The sequence below is a fragment of the Centruroides vittatus genome, unplaced genomic scaffold, assembly GCF_030686945.1.
Source record: "Centruroides vittatus isolate TY-2023 unplaced genomic scaffold, ASM3068694v2 contig_452, whole genome shotgun sequence".
NCBI lineage: Eukaryota > Metazoa > Arthropoda > Arachnida > Scorpiones > Buthidae > Centruroides > Centruroides vittatus.
Window position 1 is genome coordinate 1,953,490 of NW_027122248.1, and position 27,489 is coordinate 1,980,978.

Sequence of the window (27,489 nt, forward strand, 5' to 3'; positions counted from 1 at the left end):
TAACATTCATTTGAAAGTTATCACAAATTAACAGAAGTATCATTCAAGAATTTTGCAGTATTTTCTAAATTATTTCATAATTTTAGAAATTTGTAAAAATTTAAAAGCATTTCATAAAAAAAATCATCTGAATATATTATTTTAGCTGACTGTCAGGACTGACAAGAATATCTGATGTGTCTAGGCAAAGAAAATTCAGATTTCTATATATATACACACACACACACACACACACACACACACACACATACATACATACATACATACATACACACATGCATACATACATGCATGTACTTTATATTATCAAATACAAGAACACACATATGGATACTTATAAAAGTAATATCATTATGAACATTTAAAAAAAAAAACTTTTATCTAACTCTAGTTAATGATATATCTTTTCTTTGTTTTAAAAAAAAACTCTAAAAACCTATAATCCAGCAATTTATTTAATACATGCAAACGTTTTTCCCCATGTTGAACAGGCATCGTCAGGCAAACAAACTTCCAGCTGCTGAAACAATTGGGATTGCTGTACACGTGTACAGAAGGGAGGTGATGTAAGACGAGAGAAAGGGGAGGGGGAGGAAAGTAAGATTTATAGTTCAAAGAAAGACTTTACACTGTGCGAAAGGAATAATTTTTGTGATGTTGATTCCTTTTCCACAGTGTGAAGTCTTTTTTTGAACTATAAATCTTACCTTCCTCCCCCTCCCTTTTTCTCGTCGTACAATACCTCCCCTCTGTACACGTGTACGGCAATCCCAATCATTTCAGCAGCTGGAAATTTGTTTGTCTGATGATTCCTATTCAAAACAGGCAAAAACATTTGCATGTATTAAATAAATTGCAGGATTATTGGTTTATAGAGTTTTTAATTCAAGTATAACCAGTTTTGAGTGGTGGGATTATATTTTCTTTGTTTATGAGTAAGGATGGTGCCTTCTGTCCTCATATCTTGGCATCACTAGGCGATTGCCTAGGTTTGCCCAATGGTAAAACTAGCCCTGTTGAATGTATATATAAACTTGCCATAAATCTAAATCATTAAATGTACTATAATAATTGTAGAACATCCTAGATCAACCCTACTCAGGTAATTTGTAGCAAGGTCCAAATAGGGAACTAGCAGGCACACTGTCAGTCCAGATCATGTACAGTATACTTAACTAATAAACTGTTGGAGGAAAAGAGAGGAAAGAGTCATTGGTTATGCTGATGTTTCTATATAGGTGTACAAAGTATGTTGTACTATTCATTTATTAAATCAAACTGATCTTTACAATTAATGAGAGAAATTGCATTTTTTTTTTCCAATTTCTGTGAAATTTGATGTACATGATGTCATAATTTGGATGCATTGTTCCAAATGATGTTGAGTTAGGCAGCTCCTGTACTTGTTTTTGATATAATTCATGTGGCAAAATGCACTTTTGCACAAATATGTTAAACCAATCATGATAATATATATTTCCATTCTTCTTGGATTTGGAAATCTGTAGCTATTGAGCTCAAACAAAATTTTTGGCCTGTTTGATTTAGCTTCTGGTGTGATGCTAGAAGATCTACCATCTCCATATGTAAATTTGCTCTATCCATTCTTACGCATGCATTGCTTGCTGGAACCATGCATCCATAATATTACTACTAAAGGGATTCTTTACTACTGCACACAGCTCTCCAATTGCATCAAATTCCTGAAATATTTGCTCAAGTTCATTTTAAAAAATGTTGCATGAATGCAGGAAGTTGTAATCTACAGCAGCAGTGTGTTTTGCCAATGTCTGACATAATGCAGGAAAATGGAATTGTTTCAAGATATTATCTTGGATAATATCTTATATTGTCTCTGCAACATATTTAGTTGTTTTATGTTTGAATATAAATCTTTTAGAAATGCTAAATGTGTGATCTCAAATTCATTCTCCATTAACTCAAAAAAAAACTGCTGCCTCTGTGACATTGGATAAAGTGTTTTAAGAAATTTACTGACTTCATTAAATATTTCTAGCAAAGTTTTAATACTGCACATTTGCTTAGCCAACTGACATTGTTATGCATCAGCAGATCAGTATATTCAGCTTCACATTTCTGTAGAAAAGATTACAGAAGGTGGTGTTGCAATAAAGATTTTGCCGGAATAAAGTTGACTAATTGTGCAACTTCATCCATTACCATAGCAAATTCTTCTGAAAGCTTGATGCAAAGAACTGTTTGATGAATAAAATAGTGTGAAAGTTTTTAATTTTTATGGACTTGCATGATTCTCACCAGCCATTGTAGAATCATCTTCAGTAGCCACAGATATGAATTTTTCCCACTCAAGGCCAGAAGAATGAGTGTGCTTTCAAGTATTATAATTGGGCTGCAATTTGAAAAATTGTAGACCTATAAATTCTCACTGTTGTCCGGCTGTTGTCTCGAGAACAGTCATGTTATTTCAGTTCGAAAATTTTCCTTTGAAAGCAGTTAATAGATGATCGATACGACTCTCTTGTTATAGGAAAAGTATGATGTACAGGGGCAAGCCACTGCTAATTTGAGGTGGAGAGCATGTATTTTAAATTAAATAAATTAAAAATATGATTAAAAACTGCAGCCCGACATTGTGACGATGTCACAATAAATAATTGCTCGTTTAAAATTGCATTAATTTTCAGCTAATTTGATTCAGTTGTGTCTCAGACTCATATATGATGTGAAATATGAAACTTGCATAAAATTTTTCTTTATAAAAGAAACTATTATGCTATTTCTAATTCTACTTAACTAAACAGACGAAAGTAATCAAGTGTTTATTGATTCCCCGTTTTCTTTCATGCATACCTTCCGTACAAATTGGTGAAAACTAACTTAGTCACATTCCTGAGTTTTAATTTTAATCGTTATACACGTGTGGTTTTAGTTTTAATACCAAAACCACATTCGAGTGACTAAAACCACGCTAGTGAAATGTGATTTACTCTATTTTGACAATTCAAGTTGAATTAGAAGGACTGTAGGGCTGATTGGTTTTCCTCTCGCGTTTCCTAATTTACGCAGTGTTGTTGATATTTTGTTCATTATTTCGTCAGAAATGCCCAATTCCGTTTATTAAGAAATAAACATGTTTCCAGCAGCAGCCAAATAGTTTATTCGTGAAAAAGTAGCAGAAGTGCTATATTATGACATTACCACTTGTTTTATCTAAGTGTATATTTATATAACATATATAAGCCATTCTCTTTCTAAAAGCAGATGTTATGTCCAATGTGATAATCCACTTTGCTTTTTAGTCTTCCTGGGAACCTGTTTATCACAAGAACCGAGTGAGGTCAGACAATCGCGACGGTAAAGTGAAGGAAAAATACATTAGTTTGAAACATTTGTAGGAGTGTAGAATTGAGAGAGCCGTTCAAATGGGAGAATTTAAACACTATCTCTAAGCTACAGCCGGGACCAGTGGAAAATGTCTCGTAACTGAGTGTGGAGACATTTTCCACTGTTCCACGTTAAATGACAGGTGCAAGAGGTCACATATGTTTTTAAAACGCCTTCGATTTAGCGGACACCCCTTTCTTCCACTTAGTTCGTTAAATCGAGTGTTTACTGTATTGAGAGAGAGAGAGAGGGGGGAAAAAAGGAAAAGATACGTACAGTATTCCCTCGTTATATCGCGTATTCGGATATTTCGCGGATTTTTGTGGTCCTCCAAATTTTAAAAGCACTTGAATCAATAAATTTTAAATTATCATTTGCCATTGAATTTTATTTTTGCAACTAAATACGGTATTTTATTCCTACCATTGTCCTTGGAACTACTATTGCGGTTGAAACAATAAATTCGTCAAGATCTAAATAAGCAAAACAGGTGGATAGATTAATTATCATTTATGTTTCCTTTTGAGATTTAAACGTTTTTATTTATTGGTTTTAAGTACCATCCCCTCATTTACAGCTTATGTGAAATTTCGAATTCATCGCGTAACGTGTAAGGAAAAGATTTCTTCATTTCCGAACGGAAAGTTCAAAAATTTTTATACAGTAGTAACTTTATTTTGCTTTTTGGAGAGTTTTTATTCTTTGTAATTTTATAAGTTTTGATGTTTGTTTATTATATGTTCAATATTTATTTTTATATCGGCAGTATTTGTCTTTAAATGTCATTGATAAAGAAATAATAATGCTAAATGGGCGTTTATAGTATCGATGTTTACGTAAATGTCATTTAATACCATGTAACCACGAATAAAATTCAGTATTGAAAAACTAATCTTACTTTATATCAGAACCACTTGCTGATAAAAGAATAGAACATAAAGATTCCATAGCATGTATAATCTGTTTAGTAAAAGCCCAGGATCTGTAGTACTCGGTTATATCGCACTTTCTCTTTCCCTCAATACAGCTGGGGGCTGTATTGGGAGAAAATATGATATTGACAGGAAAATTATTAGCCAAGCAAAGAGAACGTTACAGTACTTATTGAAAACATCTTGTACCCAATTAATAGATTATTTTAATTGTCTGTACTTTGTATTTATACAGCGAATTTACAAGTTTAATTTTAAGAACTTCGTTTATAAATTCGATATTTTACACATAATTAAAAATTAAATTTATATTAAATTTTTCCTTTAAATAAATCTTAATTCAATGCCACAATAAATTTTTCTGTATTTCCTCGTAGAGGACTTATTACAAAACGTATTAAAAAATTCTTTTTTGACACGATTAATTATCATTTTTGAAATTTTATGATTATTAGTCAAATTTTCACCAGCTAAAACCACCAACGGTAAATAAACCTAGCTTTAATATTAGTGGTTATAAAATTTTAAAGTTAGACAATTTCAAGCTATTTCTTATGAATCAAATTCACTAATTTAAATATTAAATAGTAGATTATCAATATGTAAAGAAAGAAATGTCTTGTTAGGAGTAAAGTAATTCGGAAATTAACATAGATGCAAAAGATGTAGCTAGTTAAAGTAGTGTTTGCTTTTGGCTTCTGCTTAAGTATATATTTAGGACATGATATATTTTTTTATTCTAAATAGAGACACTTAATGCCAGTAGTTTGTTGTTTTAAGCAATAGTAAAAATCCGTTGATTGATATTAAAATTGAATAAAATTTATAATTTATATAATGAAATTGGATTATAATATCTGTGTACAGAAGTTAATATATTTTGCTGACAAGTTACTCAGTTAATAATGTGTTAAAATTACTAAAAATTTTGCCAATCAAACATGTGTTTATAGGAAATTTGTAAGTTATGATTGATTAATTACGATAATTTTAAATGTCTTTTGCAAAAATAGATAAATGTTTCCAACTATTTACTAATTTATCTCATCGAGAAGTTCATATAGTATGTGGGAGGATGGAAAGTATTTTTGGCATTTTGCGTTAGTCTTTGTATTTCTTCCAGTTATATAAAATTATTAAAATGTAGCAGTTTTTTTTAAATAGAATAAATTGAAATAGTTATTTACTTCTATAATCAAATAAAAGCAACTGTGAAAAATGACTATAATAAAAGAAACCTTTCTGTATTAAATATATGATTAAAAAAAAACCGTTGAAAATGTATAAGCATTATTTCTATTGTCATAAAAGGAAATGTTGCACAATACTTTTTTCCTTGAAATAGCTGTGTATTTATACAACCCTGAAATTATCTATAAAAATTCTGGGAGCGTATTTTAATATATAATCGATGCGAAAACAACAAAGAATTTATTTAAAAATTCATCATTTTATTATTAAATATATAATCGCTTAATAATAATTGAATCGGAAATCAAATTTAATGAGATTAAATTCCATTTTATAATATTTAGATACTTTTTAGGTAAAGTTCACTGCTGATTTGCTAAATTTAGTTGGCCTCGCTAGTTGCAATAGTTTTCAAATTTCGCCAGCCGCCCACTTTAACGCCCAAGTTTAAAGTGTTTCATAATATAATTTTATTAACAAAAAGCCCACGGAATAGTTTAACAACCGGCATCGATAATCGCATCGTCGATTTAAAAAATATACGAGCAGTTATGCATCTTTCGCTTTTAAATATTACAAAAACTTTAAAATTTTTTTTAAAAAACCGATTAAAATAGTATTGAATGAACAAGTTCCGGCGTAGTTTTTCCCCCTCAAACAAGTTAATATATATATATAAAAGGAAAGTCTGTGTATACGCGGTCGACTGCGAAAAGGAAATTCCGCAGCTGGAAAATCTGACATGACGTGATCGATCATCACTATTAAGCTGCTTTTCGTTACTCTTCCAGGCCGTGCGTTATTTTGATACTTCGATTGATCGTAGGTCTAATATTGTTAATAGTTTAAATTAATTAATTATTTTTTTAAAATATTAAATTCGGTTTTTACACATTATATTTAAAAACACCATCTGAAAATAAATTCGAAGATCAGGTGTTGAGAGGGGGAAACATTTCGGAACTCAATCCAAGTGGAGTAACACATACCGACTATTAGGTTTGTGTGGTAATGAGGTAATTCGTTATCAAGGTCGCTGACCTTTTTACTAAGGCTACATATTCATTCTAATTTTATAGATTTATCGGAAAAAAATCCTCCATAAAGTATTTTGCCGTTCGATGATAGCATATGGGCTTTCTTAAAATACTTTGCTGCCTTGAAGTTACGCTGCTATTTCTGGTAAAAGTGCTTCTTCTTTAGCAGAATACACGACCTTACACACATTCAGGTCGATCCGTCAGTCTTTGAAACTTAACCTTACATTCGTAAAATTATACATCCGTTTCCAGTAACAGGTTGATGTCGGACATATTTAGAAAATATAAGTAGCTTTTTTTTTTTTAATGTGAACATTAATGTACAGGTAGACTTTGTGTTAATATAAACTCCGTTTTATACATTGTTTTTCCATTTGGTGACAGTAGAAACAGGCAATTTATCAGTACTATTCTCATCTCGAACGTCAGTCTCATGACGTAATTATGAATGAGCCAACGTCATAGACGTTTTATTTTTTCGTTAATGGTTAAGAATAATTTTGTTTTATTTTAAGTTCTAAAAATTCTCTTGTGTATATTTTTACCAAAATATCTTTAAATATACGCCCGATCATTTATTAATGAAAAACTAGTTTAGTTTATTCTGTAGTATCAATTAATAGAATATTTTAACTACTGTGTGAATTTCAAAAATATTATTTTGGTTAAATGAAATAAAATGATAAATTTTCGTTTTAATTTTACAGTAATTAAACAAATATATATATATATATATTATATATATATATTTGTTTAATTACTGTAAAATTAAATACGTAAAATTTATATATATATATATATATAATATATATATATATATATATATTTATATTATTTTTTAAAATTCGTATAATTAAAAATATATATCTGACTTAAATATTATAAAATTTTTTCAATATTAAAAATTGACATCTACATCAAGTATCTTTCCAGTTAATGTTTTCTTGGTAGAACATAATTGATTTTTAATACACAAACTTCCTAGACCACATGTATCTCTTAATACAGGAATCCTCATTAAGTCGAACTTGGATAGTTTGAAATCGTGTTAGTTCGTAACCGTACTTTTGTCTCAGGCGGAGATAGAGTTGTGTGTTAAGGAATTCGGTTAGTTCGAAATACATTTACTTTGTAATTCGAAATGAAAATTTTGTCCGAGCTGTGATATGTGTACGTTAACTCTTTATTTAGATTGAAGGGCCTCCATGCTATAAGAGAACAATAGAACAAGAACAACTCTAATCTGGTCAATAAGGCTTTGCTTTTACAGTTACACATTTTTGGGTGTCATCTTACCTGTAGACTACCTTTTTTTTTTTTTTTTTTCACTTATCTCATAAAATATGGCTGGGTTTTGGGATTGCAAGATTGGGCTACAAGTAGCGGATTGAAATATTTGTAAGGCTTGAGGTCTAGGCTAATACATTTGAGCCACTTTAAAAATAATGGCTTACATTTCGAGGAATTCTGCTTTACTTTTTAAAAAATCTATCTGGCAACTTTATATTATTATAATTTTTAATTAATGAAAATAGTGTTCTGTACATGTTACTATATTCTGTTCACTTAATAAATTACATCAGTTACATGACATTTGGCATATTATACAGATAAAGGTAAATCTCAAATAATGCAAAGTTGCAATTATTTTGTCCCTTGAATTTTGAAATAACAAAGATTTCCTGTATTACATTTTTTTGACTGACATTTTTATAAAAAAAATTATACAGTATTTATAAATGTGTTACTGTGACGTCTGTTTCAGTATCAGCAATATCGAGATGCACACACTTTTTATTGATTGTGCATTTTCTTGTGATTCTGGTATATAGTATTTTTAATGAAATGATGCATGAGATAAGTTGCATTCCAAATACAATTGGCAGAATGTCAGAAAGCCACAAAAAAAAAAAATAATGTACAGTGTGTCAATAAAGAGTGCATTTCAAATGTTGCTAATGCTGATAGACATCATAGGGTCATATTATACCAACATTTTGTAAAACAGAAATCTATAAATGTGTTGCAATTTATTACTTGTGTTTACTGTAAACTTTGTTAGAAAAAAGTTGTGATAAATTTCTTTATTTCTGTGTATTATTTCTCTACTGTATAATAATGTAATGTTTATGACACAGAATGCAGAAACTATTCATATCCCTACAACTGTTCATTAATAACTTTATGTTCTGATCACCAAACAGTATTTAAACATTTTACAAGATAGTTCTGTACTTGCATATAGATATAATTTGTTTTGTTTTGGTTAGGTTTTGGAAATTACTTGGGAATTCTGGGTTGATTTAATGCATTATACTTTTTACCCATTCAAAATAAGGAGAAATAGTCCTCTGGTTAATATTTTCCCACAGATTTGTTTTTTAGGAATGATTACAGGCATCCCCCCCACTTAATGGATGTATGTCTTTGTGATCAGCAACTTGAATTTATTTGTTATATTATTTGTAACTGAAAACATTTCCTTCAAGTACAGTTTTCTCTAATATAATTTCCTTTATAATGAAAGTAAAAAAAAAATTGCTTTAGAACATTTTTCGGTTAAAGTTCACCTAGGGAACCCCAATGGCCGCGCTTCCGGTAATCTCGACAGCATGTGATGTTAGAAATTCATTGTAGGTGGTGCAATTTTCAAATTACACTATTGTATGTAAATTTCTTTTTTTTTTTTTGCATGGCAGTAAGACTCCTGTGTGTGTTATTTTGACTAGTTAAACATTTATGAAGAAAAAGTGTTACTCTGTTACTTTTAATAGTAAATAGGTAAGTTTCTATTCGTTCTAGTTCTAATGTTGAAATGTGAAGCAAATTTAATAATTTTCTCATAATAATATCTGTTCATAGAAGATTTTTTTTTTGTGAGATAATGGCTACCGCTGACATTAATTTGGAAAAATTTTGGAATAATTGTACCTCTGGACAATTCTCTCGATTAATGTACTCTGGATTCATTGATTTAGCGATAGATAAGAAAATACCGAGTGATGTGAAATTTGCAATATTCTTGAATTTGCAACATGTAGAAGAAGAATTGTCCGAATCCTATTTGTATTCTTTTATGTATAAAAAATATCACAAATGGCAATTGAAATCGGCAGGGGAACGTTTTGAAATTTGGTTAACATTACCTTAGGTGCAAAGATGGCGGTTCGTCTGATTCCAGCAAGGAAACTGGGATGCACGTTCTAACCTAATCTAACCTATTCTAATAATTTGGTTGCGAATAATTATGGTAATTTATTAGAATAGGTTAGGTTAGGTTAGAACATGCGTCCCCACTGTTTCCTTGCTGGAATCGGAGACAAGCTGCCATCTTGGCACCTAAGGAAACATTAACCTCAAATTTTTATAAAACATTTGAGCTTTATTTATCTCGGGTCTGGAATTGAGCCGAAATGGAAAGAACCGGAGTCTGTTCCAGCTGCTCCACAAAGAGATGAGTGTAAGAAGGTAAAAAAACAAAAGTAGATTCATGTGTTGAAATTAAAAAACGTGTAAAAATATCATGTAAAAAGAGAAAAATTAGTGATAAGGATCGTAAATCCAATAAAAGTGAGAAAAAATGTAAAGGAAATGTAAAAAAGCGTCAAACACGTGAGTAAAGATTTGTTTTATTTTATAGTTAGTGAAACTTGTAAAATAATCTTGAAACATTTATTATTTACTAATGTAATAATTATTTTTTCAATAAATTCTAAATACTAACTAATTTGCATAAGTTTTTGAACATAGTACGTGTGCGTAGTACAGTAAACAAAATTGCGACCAAAAGCGCGGCCATTGGGGTTCCCTAGGTAAACTCAATAGAGGTCATCAACTTTTGAAATCCATTGGCCACAACACTACATTAATGGTTTTATTTTGAAGTAGAAGAAAAATATTTATTTAAATTATAAAAGGCTGCCAGAGCTGGAAAAGAAAATATTGTTTAACTTTAATTAGATTCCCTTTATTATTTTATTTAGATAGATAAAACTAAGCTTTTACATTGCAGTTTCTTCAATGAAAAAACTGTACAATTTTATATTATTTAATTTTTTCACATATTAGTCAGGATAAATGCAATTAACATTTTTCTTTCTTAATACAAATTTTGAGATTGTAGTTCTTGAGCAAACTTTTAGACATCCAGTTTTAATTTTGATGAACAAATTCATAAGATAGCATGAAGTAAGTCATCAACTGAATTTATTTGTTATATTATTTGTAACTGAAAACATTTGCTTGTATATATGTGTACTTTATTATACTGTTTAATCCATTATAACTTTGTGGTAAGTATTAATTTAAAAAAATGTTGAATATTTTTTTTACTGAAAATTTCTTTTTAGGTTTGCATTATGCTGTAATTTTAGAATTTCCACTTAAATGAATTGGAACATTATTTATGTTTTGTATTAAATGGGTTTTAAAATATTCTTATCATTATTTATTTGTCAATAATTATTAAATTTTGCTGCAAATTTGTTTTGTAACTTTTTTAATAGCATCAATGAATATATTTTTTTTATAACTATGCAATGAATAGAAAAAACAAATTTATATGCTTGAAAATGGTGCAAAACATTTTCATTTATTTTTAATAAGTATAGCGTGGCTTCTAAAGATTTCAAACCTGAACACGAATCAGGTAATAACTTGTCCTTTGTTGTTTTATAGTAAAATCATTTAAGTACATTCATATCTGTTCAACAAGAGACATAATCTGCTTTTTATCTGACAGATTACACACGATATTGTAAACTTCGAAAAATAAGAATATCAGTTTGAACTTTTTATCAGTGGTCAACTTCTTGTTTTCTATCATAAAAAATGTTTCTTCATGCTAATAATAAAAAAAAAAAGTTTCTTAGTACCACACTTCTATTCGACTAGCTCACTACCGTAAAGTAAACATTAAATCAAATACCTAAACCAGATTTATCAGGCTACTAGTCAAATAATATAGTTAATTAATTAAACGTTGAGTTAGGCCACTATCTCAAATCGATATTAATAATATAAAATTAAATTTCTTCTAAATTACTTAATTTATTTAAAATCTTTCTTTCAGATTATTCTGATGGTTATAAATAAAAAAAAAAAGTTGGTAATCTGACAGTGATTTATTGAATTAATTTTTTTTCACATCTGAATAGTCATTGTTATGAACAAAATAAATACAAATACCAATGTTGAGATTTATAATTCAGGATCAGATGAGATTTCTTTAAAACTTTAAAGTTTATTTCATTAAACTTTTTTGTAGAGATGTTATGATTGACTGATACTAAGAATAAACTATTTTCATTTGCATTGAAATTGTAAATTATTTTACAGAATTGCACTGATGAAATTATTTCATATTTGTTACAAATTTTTCAGATTAGTGACTATTTTGATTAATATTCTATTATTTTGTAATAAAATAATTAAAGAGAAAGATAACAGAATTAAAATTTCATGTTTATTTATTTAAGGAACTTAAATGAAAAATAATTTTTCTACTCATACATTTCTTGAATTACTATTTATTACTTTGAATTATTGTGCCATTAACAATGCTAATCATTTTTTATATTTATTTAGAATAGTAGAATACTTTGATAATACTTTTTAATTTTTTAAATTTTATTTTTGAAATAAAAAAACAAAAAATAAAAAGTTAAAAAAATATTTTTATTTTTTTCAGAGAATGGCAAAATAAGCTCTCACTAGGAAAGGGGCAGTTGTCCCTATTAAAACAGTAGTAAGTATAATTTCTAATAACATGACAAAAAGATTTAAGTTGATACAGTAAATATCTGTAACTGTTACAATATTTCTGAATATATTTTTAATTGTTTTATAATTTAATAAAACAATTAAAAATAGCTGCTTAACCCAATAGCTGTTTTTAATTTTCTCAGATATTGTTAAAAATTACTTATTTAAACTTATTTTAACAATACTGAAGTACACGGTACAAAAAAATTTCAAATTAAATTATTCTATATCAATATTGCTGATTAATGTCGTATATTGATACTAGTAGAAACAAATCATGGGCAAACTCTAACATAAATTTTAAGTTTTAAGTAATATAGCTTGTTGTTATAAAACTTTAAAAAGGCACTAATCTATGTATCTAAATGAGGATGTTTGTTTGTTTGTTTACTATAAACTCCTAGGTCATTTGACCAATTGCTATGAAACTTAGCAGTTACATTCAAATACTACTAACTTAGATCATGTCATATATCCCATCCCAAATTATTGATTGGATTTCTATATATTGATTAATTTCTGTCTGCATTTGATTGTTGGTCTTATATGTAGCATTATCTATTTGAAAAAATTTAACAAAGTACTTAAGGATATAATTTTAAAAAATTTATTTAGTTTTTTTGTAAGAATTATATTATATATAGTATATTCACTGAATTACTGCGACAATGATGTAGTGCGAAATAGACACCCATTGCAGTAATGGTGTAATGACTTAGCGCACAACACTTACCTGCGTGGAATGTAGTAGTGTTTTGCCCCTGTATAGCATACTTTTCCTGTTAGCAATAGAGTTGTGTCAGTCATCTGTCCAATTCAAAATCCCCTGAACTGGAGTTAATGTTACTTCCATTCCAAACTGGAAGTTCATTTATAGTTAATGTGGGCCTTCTGCCCTAAGCTTTCCACATCTGGTCTTGACTTTCATCTATCTAACTCCTTTCTCAAGTTTAAGGAAGGACAGACAACAGACAATGCAACAATTTGGCATTTATAGGTCTACAATTTTTTCAAATTCCAGCCCAATGATTTTTCTATAAATGCAATATTTATGAGAATATACTTCCCACATTGTTTATATAATTTGTCACCAAAATTTAAACACTTCATTATCACATAAAAGGAATTATTCTAGCATTTTTACAATATATTTTTATTTAAACAAGTTTTATATGAAGTTTTTCAGATGTTAACATTAGCAACTTCAATCACATGCAGGGCCATCACAGTCTGTCTAACACTGATCACTTTTCAAATATTAATAGTAGTCTGGCATTAATTAGTAGTCATTGACCATCTTCCAGGAGGAGGTCAAATTAGTTCAATCCCTTTCTGCAACAGTCTTTTCTATCAGACCAGCAGTATGATGGCATTCAAATAGGAAAATTACATAATACAAGGTTACCAGTGATCACAAAATATGATGAGTAGTTTTTGAGGGTGCAGAGTTCAAATATTTGGCTATGAATGGCTGTTTCTTAGAGTTAACATAGGAATTGAAAATATATCTTAGAAAATATGATGATATCTAAAAAATTTATCTATCTGACCTTTGAATTTGTGCCATTCGTACCATCCAAGTATTGCAATAAATGTGACAATGGTAGGCTGAAATAACCAAACTCTTTAATGTGTTCGAAATATAAATCAAATACATAACCTTTCTTGTTATATTATAGTAAGGTTTTATCTTATCACATCGAATGACCAATGTAACACATTTTAAAAATTCTTTATTCCTCTACTGTATACAATTTAAAGAATTTTTAAAATGTGTTAGATTGAGCACTTGGTGTGATAAACTCTTACATAGTATTTGATTGATTGATATATATATATATATATCTTATTTACAAAGATTATTAGATTATTTCTTACTTTTAACCCTTAAGCTTAATCTTTGCTCGGGCAAAAAATAACAGCAGCAATCTCAATCTCATAGAGTTCATCTGCTAGTTAAATTATAAATTAAATCATTGATTATTTGGAAATTAAAATTACTATTAGACTAAACTAATTCAATTCTTCAATATTTGATTAATTTTCTATTACCAATCTATATTTTGTAATTTAAGAATTACATTTTGTATATATTGATAATTGACATATTATTATAAATGTACATATTTATTAATATAAAATGTTTTGGAGATTATTTTTCTGTTTTCAGTAGAGGATTGTATTGATCAATAATGATAATGAAAATTGTAAACATCAATCCACTTATAAAATTAAAACAATATTATACAATATTTTTAATCTTATTAGTTCTTTTAAGAATTACTGTGCTGCATTTTTTATATAGTTATTTAGTTTATGTACACATCAATGTACTGTTTTTTAGAACAGATTGATGAGGAGCATAGCCCAAAATGCATTTCTGTTGAAAACAATAAAGATGACTTTCCTTTAAAAAGTACAGTAGAGCGCCGATAAGTGGAACGTCGGTAAGTGGAATGGCCGGAAAGTGGAACGATTTTCAGTCGGACTGTGTCGTGCTGAATCGAATGTTTTTGATACTAAATTTACTTCTAAAGTATAATTTTCATGTTTTTTATATTCTTTAATATATTTATTTTGTTTGTACAAAATGCAGAAATAATTTTTAACGATACGATAGCCTCGATGATTATTACAAAAATTTTCATTAGGCTTAAAATCGACGAAAATTCAACACGAAGCGATACGCAACGGAGAAAAATTTGAACATCGGACAGGTTAATGTATTTTTTCGTACAAAGTCGGAAACTGGAACAAATCATTAACTGGAAGGACCCCAGTCCCCAATTGGTTCCACTTATCGACGCTCTACTGTAGTTTTCCCTTGTATGATAGATTCATAAAGATTTCATTAGTTCTTTGAGAAATTAGATAAGATAGTTAAAAATTATCCATTAAATAATAATTGTAAAACAATAAATTATTCTATAACTAACAATATTTCAATTTTTGAAATCTTTAAAATAGTTAATAATAATAATAACCCAACATAATTATATTAATGTTTAAGTGAGATAGACTCAGTTAACATCGGTGGCTGTGTACTATGCCAGACCAAAGTCAAGGCATAGTAACCAAAACAGAAATTAAAGAAGTGTGTGAGTGTGTGTCTGTATTCAGGAATTTTCTCACAATATGACATGTATTCAATACAGTGGCCTTCTGTAGTGTGATGTATGTGTTTCTGTTCAATTGTAATGTGCCCAGGCTTTTGTGTAGTGTGTGTGGTATGACACCTGTAGAGGAGAGGAGAACAGGTACAATAAGCACCCTATCACCCTATCCATCCTCCACAGCTGCCTTATTTCCTGGGCGAGTTCTGCGTACTTGCTAACTTTTTAGTGAATGTGTTTTGTACATGAGTGTTTGGAATGGATATGTTTATAATGTATGTGATTTTATTGTGTTTGTCAATGAGTGTGATGTCTGGTCTGTTGTGGTAAATTGTTTTATCTGTGATTAAGACTCTGTCGTAGTACATTTTGTGCGTGTTGTTTTCCAATACTGTCTGTGGAATGTATTTGTAGTATGGTTTGTGGATGTCTACTAATTTGTGTTTCTTTGCAAGCTCTTGGTGTATTATATTTGCCACTTGATTATGTCTGTGTAAATAATCTGTCTGTGCCAAGAGCTTGCAACCAGAGGTGATGCGTTGTATAGTTTCTGGCATGATGTGACATTTGGGAGTGTTGCATCTTTGAGTATGTGTTTTCTGTAGTTTTTAGTATTTATGACCTGATTCTGTATGGCAATTATGAATCCTTCCCTCTCCCCAAAGAGGCATCCTCGAGCTAACCAGCTGTTTGATGCAGTTTTGTCAACAAAATCCTGAGCCAGATCATAAGGATGCCTGCCATGGAGTGCCTTTCAAGCCCACGATTGCTTAATGGTGTCTATGCTTTTTATATGTTGTGTTGTGTCCATATGATGGGAGTGTAAATTTAATGGTGTGTTATTTGAGTCTGCTAGAGTTACTGCTTAATGTAATTGTGATGTTTTTTGTAGAAAAACTCTCGCAGTGACTGTATTTGTTTGTAGTGAAGGTTAACTATGTCAATCAGGCCACGTCCGCCATCTTTACGTGGAAGGGTTAATCTTTCTGCGGCGGATTTAGGATGATGTTGTTTATGCTTAGTGTTGTTCTTGTTTTCCTTTGGAGTTGCTCAAGATCTGTGGGAGTCCAATGTATAACTCCAAAAGAATATGTGAGTACTGGAATGACATATGTGTTTATTGCTTTGACTGTATGTTTTGCATTTAACTCTGTTCTGAGAATAGCATTTAACCTACTTTGGTATTCTTTAATTAATCTTTGCTTTATTTGTGCATGTTCTGTTAGTTTGGCCTATTGGAATCCTAAATACTTGTAGAACTCACCCTCTTCCATGGATTCAATAATGTCTCCATTTCCAAGTGCAAAATCTCTTTCTTCAGGATTCCTTTTTCTATGTGAAGTGTTTTGCATTTATCTAGGCCAAATTCCATTTTTATGTCCTTGGTGTATGAATGTGTGATTTGTAGGAGTTGATGAAGTTGTTTTTGTGTGGATGCATAAAGTTTTATGTCATCCATGTACATGAGATGTGACAGTGTATACTGTGTTGTTTTTTCATGTCTGATATTGTAACCATATTGTGTGTTGTTTAACATGTTGGATAATGGATTCAGGCCTAAGCAGAACCAGAGAGGACTCAAGGAATCTACTTGAAAAATTCCTCGCCTAATAAAAATTTGGTTTGTTTGTATGGAAGTGTTACTAACCCTGAGATGTAGTGTTGTTCTCCAGTGCTGCATAGTGTTTTGAAAGAATGCAATGAGTGATGGATGTATTTTGCACATGTGTAGAATATGTAGCAGCCAACTGTGTGGAACACTGTCGAATGCTTTTCTGTACTCTATATATGCCATGTATATGTTTCTGTGTTGTTTGTGTGCATGCTGTAGAATGACTGAATCTATGAGTAACTGTTCTTTTGCATCCCCTGTGATTTCTACAGCAACCTTTTTGTTGTTCCGTAAGAATGTCGTGTTCTTCAACATGTTTGTATATTTTGTTTGCGATACAGGATGTCAATAATTTGTAGAGTGTTGGAAGACATGTAATTGGTCTGTATTGTGTGGGGTCTGTGGTATTGTTGTTTTTGGGTTTCATGTAGGTGATGTCCTGAGTAAGAAAATTTGGCATGTCTTGTGGATTGATGATGTGATCAACCAATGCCGAATTATCGGGCTAGCAAATCGCTATAGTAATATTAATAATTTAAGATAATTTGGTACTAGAGTTAGGCATTAGGCGCCATCTCTTGCTAAATTTAATAATTAGAATTTTAATTAAATAATTTAAATAAATTTAGGCCTTACTGGAAGAAAAGAAACAGCCCGAAGTGGGACTCGAACCCGCAACCTCTGTTATCCGTGCAGACACGTTACCAGTTACGCTACCCGGACCTCCGATCCGCTCTCCTCTTCCAGCTGCTATAAGATTACCGTACGACCATCGACGGTCATTACAATGCCGGCTGGGGACACATTAATTGCCTACGTCCTCCCAAAGGCACTCAATTGGCCATCGCAACCCCGGCAAGGCGTATATATATAAATAAACAACTACTAGCCCGTTATAGATAACGATCAATCAATGCCGAATTATCGGGCTAGCAAATGGCTATAGTATGACCGTCGATGGTTGTGCAGTAATCTTATAGCAGCTGGAAGAGGAGAGCAGATCGGAGGTCCGTGTAGCGTAACTGGTAATGTGTCTGCACGGATAGCAGAAGTTGCGGGTTCGAGTCCCGCTTTGGGCCATTTCTTTTCTTCCCGTTAGGCCTAAATTTATTTAAATTATTTAATTAAAATTCTAATTATTAAATTTAGCAAGAGATGGCGCCTAACTCTAGTACCAAATTATCTTAAATTATTAATATTACTATAGCCATTTGCTAGCCCGATAATTCGGCATTGGTTGATCGTTATCTATAATGGGCTAGTGGTGGTTTATTTATGATGATGATGTGTGTTAGGTTTTTAGCTAGTTCCTGGTGCAGTGATGTAAATTTTTTGTACCAGAAATTGTGAATGTTGTCTACACCAGGTGTCTTCCAGTTGTGTGTTCTGTTAACAGTGTATTGGAAATCATGTATGTTTATTTCAGCACAGGGCATAGTTGGTATGTTGTGCAAGTTTCTGTTCTCCTCCTCGATCCAGCCTGCATCAGCATTGTGCGTGACAGCACTGGACCAAAGAGAAGACCAATATGTTGTGAGTTGTTCTTCTGTTGGTGTGCCACTGTGCTGTGTATCGGTGTTTGCTTTGTTATTAATTTGTCTGTAAAAGAGTTTTTCATTGTAAATAATTTATTTTGTTGTTTTCGTAGTGTACATGTTTTGTATTGTTTGAGTCTACGTGCTTTGGCAGCAAGTTTTTGTTTTAGTGTATCGATGTATTCTGTAATGCGTGTGTTGTGATGTTCATGTTTTGTGTGTTTTTAGTTTCTTGAAAATGTTTTTGAGCTGTTTCCTTAATTTGGGTGTTATGTTGTTTTTAGTGTATTGTCAGCCTGCCTAATTGCTGTCTAATGTCATTTATTTGTGTTTCTGTTCTTCTCTGCCAGGCAGGCTTGTTATAGAATTTTCTGTGTATCTGTCTGTGATTGTACTTCAGACCATGGTGTGTCACTACTGTGACTGCCCCAGCATAAACTAATGTATGAATGTCTGAGTGTAGAAATTGAATGAATGTGGTGTGGTAGTGAGTGAGTGTTTTTTCTACTTCCTTTGATGTGTTGATTTTTGGTATTTGTGGGATCTGTGCCTGTATATTTAGTGAGTGTTTCCTGAAATATAAGTGAGAGCATATTAACTAAATCCATGTCTATGTTATCAGTGATGGATGAGGAAGTGTCTGTAGTATCATTAGTGGTAATTGTTGTATGTGTGTTATTATCAATGCTTGTTACTGGATTATCCTGACAGGTTACGTGATCTTCATTAATGTTAAATGTTTCTGTCTCTTGATGTATTTGATCAGCAACCTGTTGTTTGATAAGTTCAAGTGTTGTTTGTGGAATAAGGTTGTTGTGTATAATTGTTCTTTTTTGATCAACAACCCTTTGTTTGGTGACACTGAGGTAAGGATACTGTTGTGTGAATCTATGGTGAGTTGTTGTCTGTATGCTGTCATGTTTGTTTTGAGTTTTGTGATGGTGTAATAAGTACGGATGATAAACTTGTTCATTTCCGTTGTCCATTTCATCCGTTGGCGTGGTTTTCCAGCCTTTGTGGTCTGTGGATGCATTGCCACAGAAACACCAAGGCTAGGTTGGTTCCTCACATCTGTTGAGGGCATTGCAGTAGCCATGCTTGGGCCGGTGCTGCTTTCGCCACCGGTAACCAAGGGAGACTGTGGCCTATTTTTCAAACGTGAGCCTCTGCCTAACTCACAAACGCAGACCTTGTTAACCCAGGCGACATCCAAGCCAGTATCACACTTTGATCTAGTTATTACCATAATAAATATCTCCACAGAATGTGGGTGTGGTCACTCTTAGCTTCATTTCTCCCCATAGACCTTACTGGCATGGGTGTCCCTACCAGGAGCTTGTGCTCCAGCCTGCATTGCCCTGTGGATCAGTAAAATTACTGGGCTCTCCCACCACAACCAGGTGGTGACCACGGGAGAATTATTATTATTTTCTTAAAAATTTTTTAAGTAAAAACTTTTTCTTACTATGGAAAAATAAAACTATAAAACTAAGTATAACTTTTATAACCTTGACTGTTTTCATCATGCATATTTAAATTAAACATACCAAATTCATAAAAGTAATTTTAAAATATTTTTTAAAATTAACATAATTCTATGAAGGACAAACTTGATGATTTGAAACTGAGAAAACAAATTTTTATTATATATGCTTTATGATTATCTTTTGTGTTGTCAAATATTTGTTTAGTGGACATCATCATACAACTTGCACAGAAAAGTGTTTGTTTATGCCAAAGCAAAGTATTCAAATCTTGTAACAAAGAAAGATGCCCATTTACTTTTTTATACAATACAAATTAATTTTTATTCTACAATGTTAAAGTATTCCTCATTTTATTATGTATAATATATTATATACATTTTATATCTCATTATTGATTTTTTTTTTATTACAGAAAAGTTTTTATTTAAAAAAAAAATACACAAGTTTAAAAGAGTTGTTATACTCATTAATAACTTATTAAAATTTATGGTTTCCAACTTTTTTGATATTATAGGATACATGAATTGTGACAATTTTCGGAATAAAGAAATTAAAAATAAATATTATTCTTAATTTGTTTAGTTTATTAAATTAAACAAATTTGTTTTTAAATAAATGTGTAAAAAGTAGAATGAAGAAAAAGTTAAAACTTTTCCTCCCTCATTTTCATAGTTAGCTTTCAAGTTTAATGATAAAGACTTATTTCCTACACAATATAATTAAATTTTATTCTAATATAAAAGGAAGAAAAATTTTACTAAAACATTAGTGACGACAGTAATTATATTTTCAAAAGAAACGGTCAAACTTGAATTTCAGGAAAAACTTTTTACAGCTATATATATATATGTGTGTGTGTACATAAAAAATTTTTTATTTTCTTAGAATTTATAAATTGCATTAAAAAGATATTTCATTTCATTTTAAAGATATATTATCATAAATATATTAAAGTATATCCTGATCAATAAAATTTGAATTGCATATTTGATATGTTTTATCAGTTTGTTTGAACTTTGTTAGATAAATTATCTGAAGTATTTTACAATATTTCATATCTTCAATATAAGACGATGGAACAAAGTCCGAAGAAAACAAATATACCCTTTTATAAAGTTCATAGTCATCAGTTCATTAATTTTTTAAATCACATTTTAAATGGAAGTGTCTTATTTAATTAATATTTTAAATTAAAATATCGGTAATTAAATGATTACAATAAATTATTTTTTTTTAAAAGATTTATTTTAAAATATATATTTATATTTTAAAATAAATCTTTTTAAAAAGAAAAAGAACTTATTCTTTAAATAGAAAAAGTTATAAATCAAGATGATAAAGTCTACATTTATCAAAATTAGTTTAAGAAGAGATAATGTGACCAGTTTAAAATGGTAGTAAAAATGGTTTATTTTAATCATAAATAATCGCTTTTGAACATAATCACCATTTAGAGTGATGCATTTTTGTGCAAAAGACTTTTTATATTTTTTTTCTTGATCTATTCCTACACAATTTGAACTTCAGTATGTGATGAAAAGCATTTATCTTTCAACACCTTTAGTTTTGGGAACGATTAGAAGTCTGGTGATGCAATATTTGGGCAGTAAGAGGGTACAGAATAATTTGTAACTTTGGATTCTTAAATGTTTTTGCTGTTTTCTTATTGCATTAATGTAATGCAAGAAGATATTTTTTCTGGTTTTATTCTGCAAATGTGTTTCTTAAGTAATTTAAAAATTTATTTTTGTATACTAGTACTTTTTTATATATTAACAAGACTTATTATACTGGAAACTATGGATGCAGATATTTAGACTAATCTGTAAGACTAAATATCTGCATCCACAGTTTCCAGTATAATAAGTCCTGTTAATATATAAAAAAGTACTAGTATACAAAAGTTTTTAAATTATGATAGAAAGGACACAAAGGCATAATAATTAAAGTGTTTAAGTGCTTGTAAGGTTTTACAATACACTACCAAATCAAGAACCTCCATGAATTTAGACAGATACACAATATACATAACTTTCCAACACCAAACACTTGATCACTGTTTTGTATGGAATGAGGAAGACATGTTCATGTTAAAGTTGATGGTTATATAGTGACACAAAATGATGAACAGAGACTTTGCTAATACAGACTTAGACACCCATGGCACTTAATATAGCCATTAAGTGATGGTGATTGTTTCTGTCCTACACTTTGTAGAATGCTGTGGTAGGAGACTTAATTTATTACAAAGATTTGATTAATAAGTAATCTTCAAAAACATTCTCTTGATATTCTTTTATTGAGAGGTGGTTATTGAGTTTTGTAACAGTAATTAACTAATTGTTAAAATTAACAATTGGTTTTCCTTTTTATGTGATAAAATTCTTTTAGTTCTAGGGTGTTTAGTGTGTTACATTCAGTAGTAGATCCAGGAACTGCAAAGAATAAACAGTTAATTCTATTAAAGATGTAATTGATTAAATAGGAAATAATTATTAAATTCAAACAGAACTGTCTACAATATAGAGACGATCTTTAATTTTATTAAATATCAACATTGACATAATTTAACCAATGATAAATTTGAAAAATAAATATTACTTATACTTAGATTGATTGTTTGGGCCTTACTAAATATTTAGATATTAGTTTTTATTTTGTCATTCATTTTTTTGGAGTTATTTAGAAATTTTAGATGTAATATTTATTATGTGTTTAATTAAACAAAAGACATCAATAAAGTAATATGTTTGAATAAGAAATGTTAGAAAATTTGTACTTAAAAATATTTTATAATCAATCTTATTTTTAAATTTTATATACTGTCCAACTGCTTTAAATATCAATCAATCAATTTATTACCATAATAGGCAGTTGCCTGTTACAAGGGGGTAAATGAACATTCCCAACAGAAGATAGAACATAGACAAGCATTACAACAAGAATCTCGTCTCTTTACTATTTATGAAATAGCATAAGACATTTATGATTTTACATTCAAAAGTTTTTTGACACCGTTATAAAGAGTAAAAATTTTATCAGTGGTAGCCTGATTAAACTTGCCATACATATAGCTTTCATCCCTTTGATTAACACTTTGATCACCAGTGGTTTTTAACTCTTGATCTTTATCCATGTCACATCCATAAAATAAATGAATTTTCAATAGCAAATTTTTACAGTTTAGGCAAATGGAATGTGCATATTCTACATATTTACCTTCTAAAATTAATCCTCTTTGATTAAGTCTCATCTGAGTGAAGACTTTTTTTAACTTGAAATGTTAAGTTTGAAAAAATATAGTTGTTAATAAATGGGTAGTTAAAGAGGTAGTCATAATAAAACTTATTGCTTCTTTTCTGAACATCTTCAGTGTCTTGAACTATTGAATATTCTATAACTCTATGAAATAATTGGTTAATTTGTTGATTATTATTTCTAAGATGGTTAAAAACTAGTTCAACAGAAAAACCATATTCGTTAAGAATGTGAGACAGTTGAGTAATCCAATTTCGATTTATATTTATCTTCTTTGATCTCTCATATAAGGAAAATACAAGCTCTGTAGACAAGTCTTCTGTATTAATTATCTTTTGTAACCATTTGATACATTCTTTAAACAAAATCGTGTTTATCATGTATCTTTTAAATTCAAGCGAAGAACATCCCTGACATGTTGTATTCTAATTGGTATAGCTTGCAAATGAATATATTTTGGAGTTTTTCTAGATTATTAAATTTATTCAGACTCCAAATTGGAGCGGCATAACACAGAGCATTTAGCGCTATGGAATTAAACAGTTTAAAATGGGTCTTGTTATTTCTTATCTTTGCTCTACAAAATTATCAAATTATTCACTAGATTTCTACACTTAGCGACAATATGTTTATAGTGTTTCTCGAAGGACAAATTGAACGCCCATATGACACCCAGAAATTTCTTTTCATTAACAATTGTTATTTTTTCGTTATTAATATGGAAAGACATAACTTTTTTTCAACAGTCTATTCCCATTTCTGAAAATCATAACCTCAGATTTGCTGGGATTAATTTTAACCTTTAGCTTATTTAAGTATTCAGTTATTTGCTGGATTTTCTGTCTAAGAGGAACTGCGGATGGAGCAATTATAACTGTCGTCTGCATAGGATATTGAATGAATACAAGAGTTACCAATGTGAATTCCATTGTCTTCGTTTATAAAACAGTTGTTCAAATCAAACAGGTAGAAGTTAAACAGATATGGGGATAGAGGATCTCCCTGCAATAATCCTCTGCTAGCAGTAAATGGACTCCAACATACATTCTTTTGTTTGATTATAATAATGTAATTACCATAAAGTTGACCAATAATATTTATTAGATAATTGCTTGCCTTGTGTTTACACAGTTCATTTTGTAAACTGCTTTAAATATAAATTATAAGTATTCTATATTAATAATAATATTGTGCTTGTTAGTTAATTGTTAAAGTCTAACAGGACAGTTTTAGAATAAATATATACTATTTGGTAGTTTTATAATCTTAATTTAATCTAGCAAACCAGTTTATACATAACAAATTATATTTATCTCTTAAAAATCTAAGTAAATAGAAAAATATAGTTAGAATATTAACTGTTTTTCAAATGAAATCTGCAATATTGTGAAGTATAAACTTAATAAACAAGAATTTTATTGCTTGATCTGTTGAATTGATTTGAGTTTTATTTTTTAAAATTTATAGAATCTACTAGAGAAACCCCTTGTAGATTCTCATATTACCATAATATTGTGCTGTATTTGAAAGATAATTCAAAAGGAGATGCAGATTATAGGTCAACTTTAAATTCTAGTCATGAGTTAAATTTGATTCACACTATACAATTGGCCATTGATGGGTAACCAACCTACTGGACTGACAAATACTGTAACTCCCGCTTCGGGCCGATTTCTTTTCTTCCCAATTCAAGCCGATTCTTTTCTTCGGCCCGAATTTGGGCCGAAGAAAAGAATCGGCCTAAATTTATTTAAATTATTTAATTAAAATTCTAATTATTAAATTTAGTAAGAGATGGCGCCTAACGCCTAACTCTAGTACCAAATTAACTTAAATTATTAATATTACTATAGCCATTTGCTAGCCCGATAATTTGGCAGTTGTTGGTCTAAATACTGTAACTGCTCATACATTTGTGAGAAATGACAGCAATTGTTTAACTACAGTATACTTTCCTCTGTTTTTACAACCTTGACTCATTTTGATAAATTAAGATTTAATTTAATAAATTTTTATTTTCAAAATTCTGAACCATACATTAATAGAGGAATTAAATAGGATTCTTAGTGCTATTTGGTTGTAACTGCTTCTGTTTTTCAAAAATTTTTGGTAAAGGATTTTCCCATAGAAAAAGCATTAAATTTTTAAAAGCATCTGCTGGAGATATGTGCATAACCAAAGAGGTTATAATCAAACTTTATTGTTAATATAAGATAGTTGTCTAACCACCTGCTTTTAGAAAAAATTTTGTATTAACTATTAATAGTTAGCTAAATTATAGTCTAATCCAGAAATTAATATGACTATTACAAAATATTTGAGCGTTATACAAATATACACATCAAACAAAACCCAATATCATAAGCAAATACACCAACAACTGCCGTAAATGATCGGGCTAAATTTTGGATATATGATTATAGATTAGAAATGAATTTGGCACTAGAGTTGGGCATTAGGCACCATCTCTTGTTAAAATTAATAAATTATAATATTTAATTAATTAATTTAGATTAAACTGGAAGAAAAGAATCAGCCCAAAGCAGGACTCGAACCCACAACTCCCACTTACCATGCAGACGCATTGCCAGTTATACTACCTGCACCCAGTAATAACCATCGATGGTTATATCTTAGACTTATATATACTGGAAGAGGAGATCAGACCGAAGGTCTGGGTAGCATAACTGGCAATGCGTCTGCATGGTAAGTGGGAGTTGTGGGTTCGAGTCCTGCTTTGGGCTGATTCTTTTCTTCCAGTTTAATCTAAATTAATTAATTAAATATTATAATTTATTAATTTTAACAAGAGATGGTGCCTAATGCCTAATTCTAGTGCCAAATTCATTTCTAATCTATAATCATATATCCAAAATTTAGCCCGCTCATTTACGGCAGTTGTTGGTATATTTGCTTATTTGGGCTTTGTTGTATATCTACAATGTTTGTTGTGGGCTTTGTTATGTATATCTACAATGATTTAATAGACATGAAACACAAAAAGCAATATTTTAATGCTTGATATGACAACTTCTGAACTGCATGCCAGTAATTATCTTGCTTTCAATAGCTGCCAGAAGCTTGAAATATAAGGTAGGGCAGGTTATATGAAGGATTTATTTTTACCCTTGCAATTTTCTGCAAGAGATACACTATTGCAGGTTATCCTCATGAAATTATGATAATTTTTAACATTAACACTTACTATAATAAATTGTTGTGTAAATACTGATAAACATGACATAAAAAATAACTTCTCCTTGGAAAACTGGAGTTTCTAATGTCTCGATTTTTAATGTTTATTAATATATATTAAATTTTAATGTCAAACAAAATATAATAAAAATAACAATAGATTTTTTTTCCTCCCATCAACACTAACTCATCAAACCTTTAATTAAAGAGCCAATCATTTTATTGTGCTGAAATGAGAAGAGAAAATTTTCTAAAAACATCTTTAATGAAGTAAATAAATTATCTTTAAAATTAAACAGTTTTCTTTGATCAATACATTTTAAAACTGAATTAGTGTATCAGGTTGGAGAAAATGACATGATTCAGAGGTTTGAGGAGTTTATGTACACCAATAGATATATGGATTATTAGTAAATTGTTTAAAAGAATGCTAAGACAGAGAAATTTTTCAAGGTTTTTGACAAAATGACATGAAACTGATTTTAGAAGTTGGGAAAAGAGATAAGGAGGAGATAATTTCCATACTTAGGTTCATATAATTTAAGGAAAAAGTAATTATTAGAGTGTATAGAAATGTTCAATCAGTTTTTGACTCATCAATATTCTTTGGAACAAACAAAATATAAATTAGCAGCTGTATACAATCTGTTTTAGAACAATATATAGTTATTGCAGTGAAGAGGAGGATTGGAAGTAGAGGTTAGTAGATTGAAGAAATAGTTTAGAAAAGTGATGATTTCAATGAAAATTGTTGAGGAAATTGGAAGAAAAATAGAGACAGAAATGAGATGATGATGGTAGTGATGGATGAGATGTATCACCTTAACTTTTATACTTATATGTGAGAGTAAGGAAAGATTAATTTTTAATAAGGAATGAGAAAAATTCAGCAATTAGGAGTTTATAAAGAATGTCAAGAATGAGGAAAGGAAAATGATTTCTGTATTGGATCCACAATTAGGGACTGTCTGTAAATGACATCCACACTGAAAAGGAG

The 27,489-nt window shown here is 29.9% G+C and overlaps 1 protein-coding gene across 3 annotated transcripts in view; it reads left to right on the forward strand.

Moving 5' to 3' along the window:
- Positions 1-27,489, forward strand: part of LOC136977206 (TGF-beta-activated kinase 1 and MAP3K7-binding protein 2-like) — an 81,544-nt gene that overhangs the window by 24,918 nt on the left and 29,137 nt on the right. For all 3 annotated transcript variants that reach the window (XM_067272670.1, XM_067272672.1, XM_067272671.1), the window contains exon 2: positions 12,219-12,275. The gene's annotated coding sequence lies outside the window, so the exon portion shown is untranslated. The remainder of the gene's footprint in view (positions 1-12,218; positions 12,276-27,489) is intronic.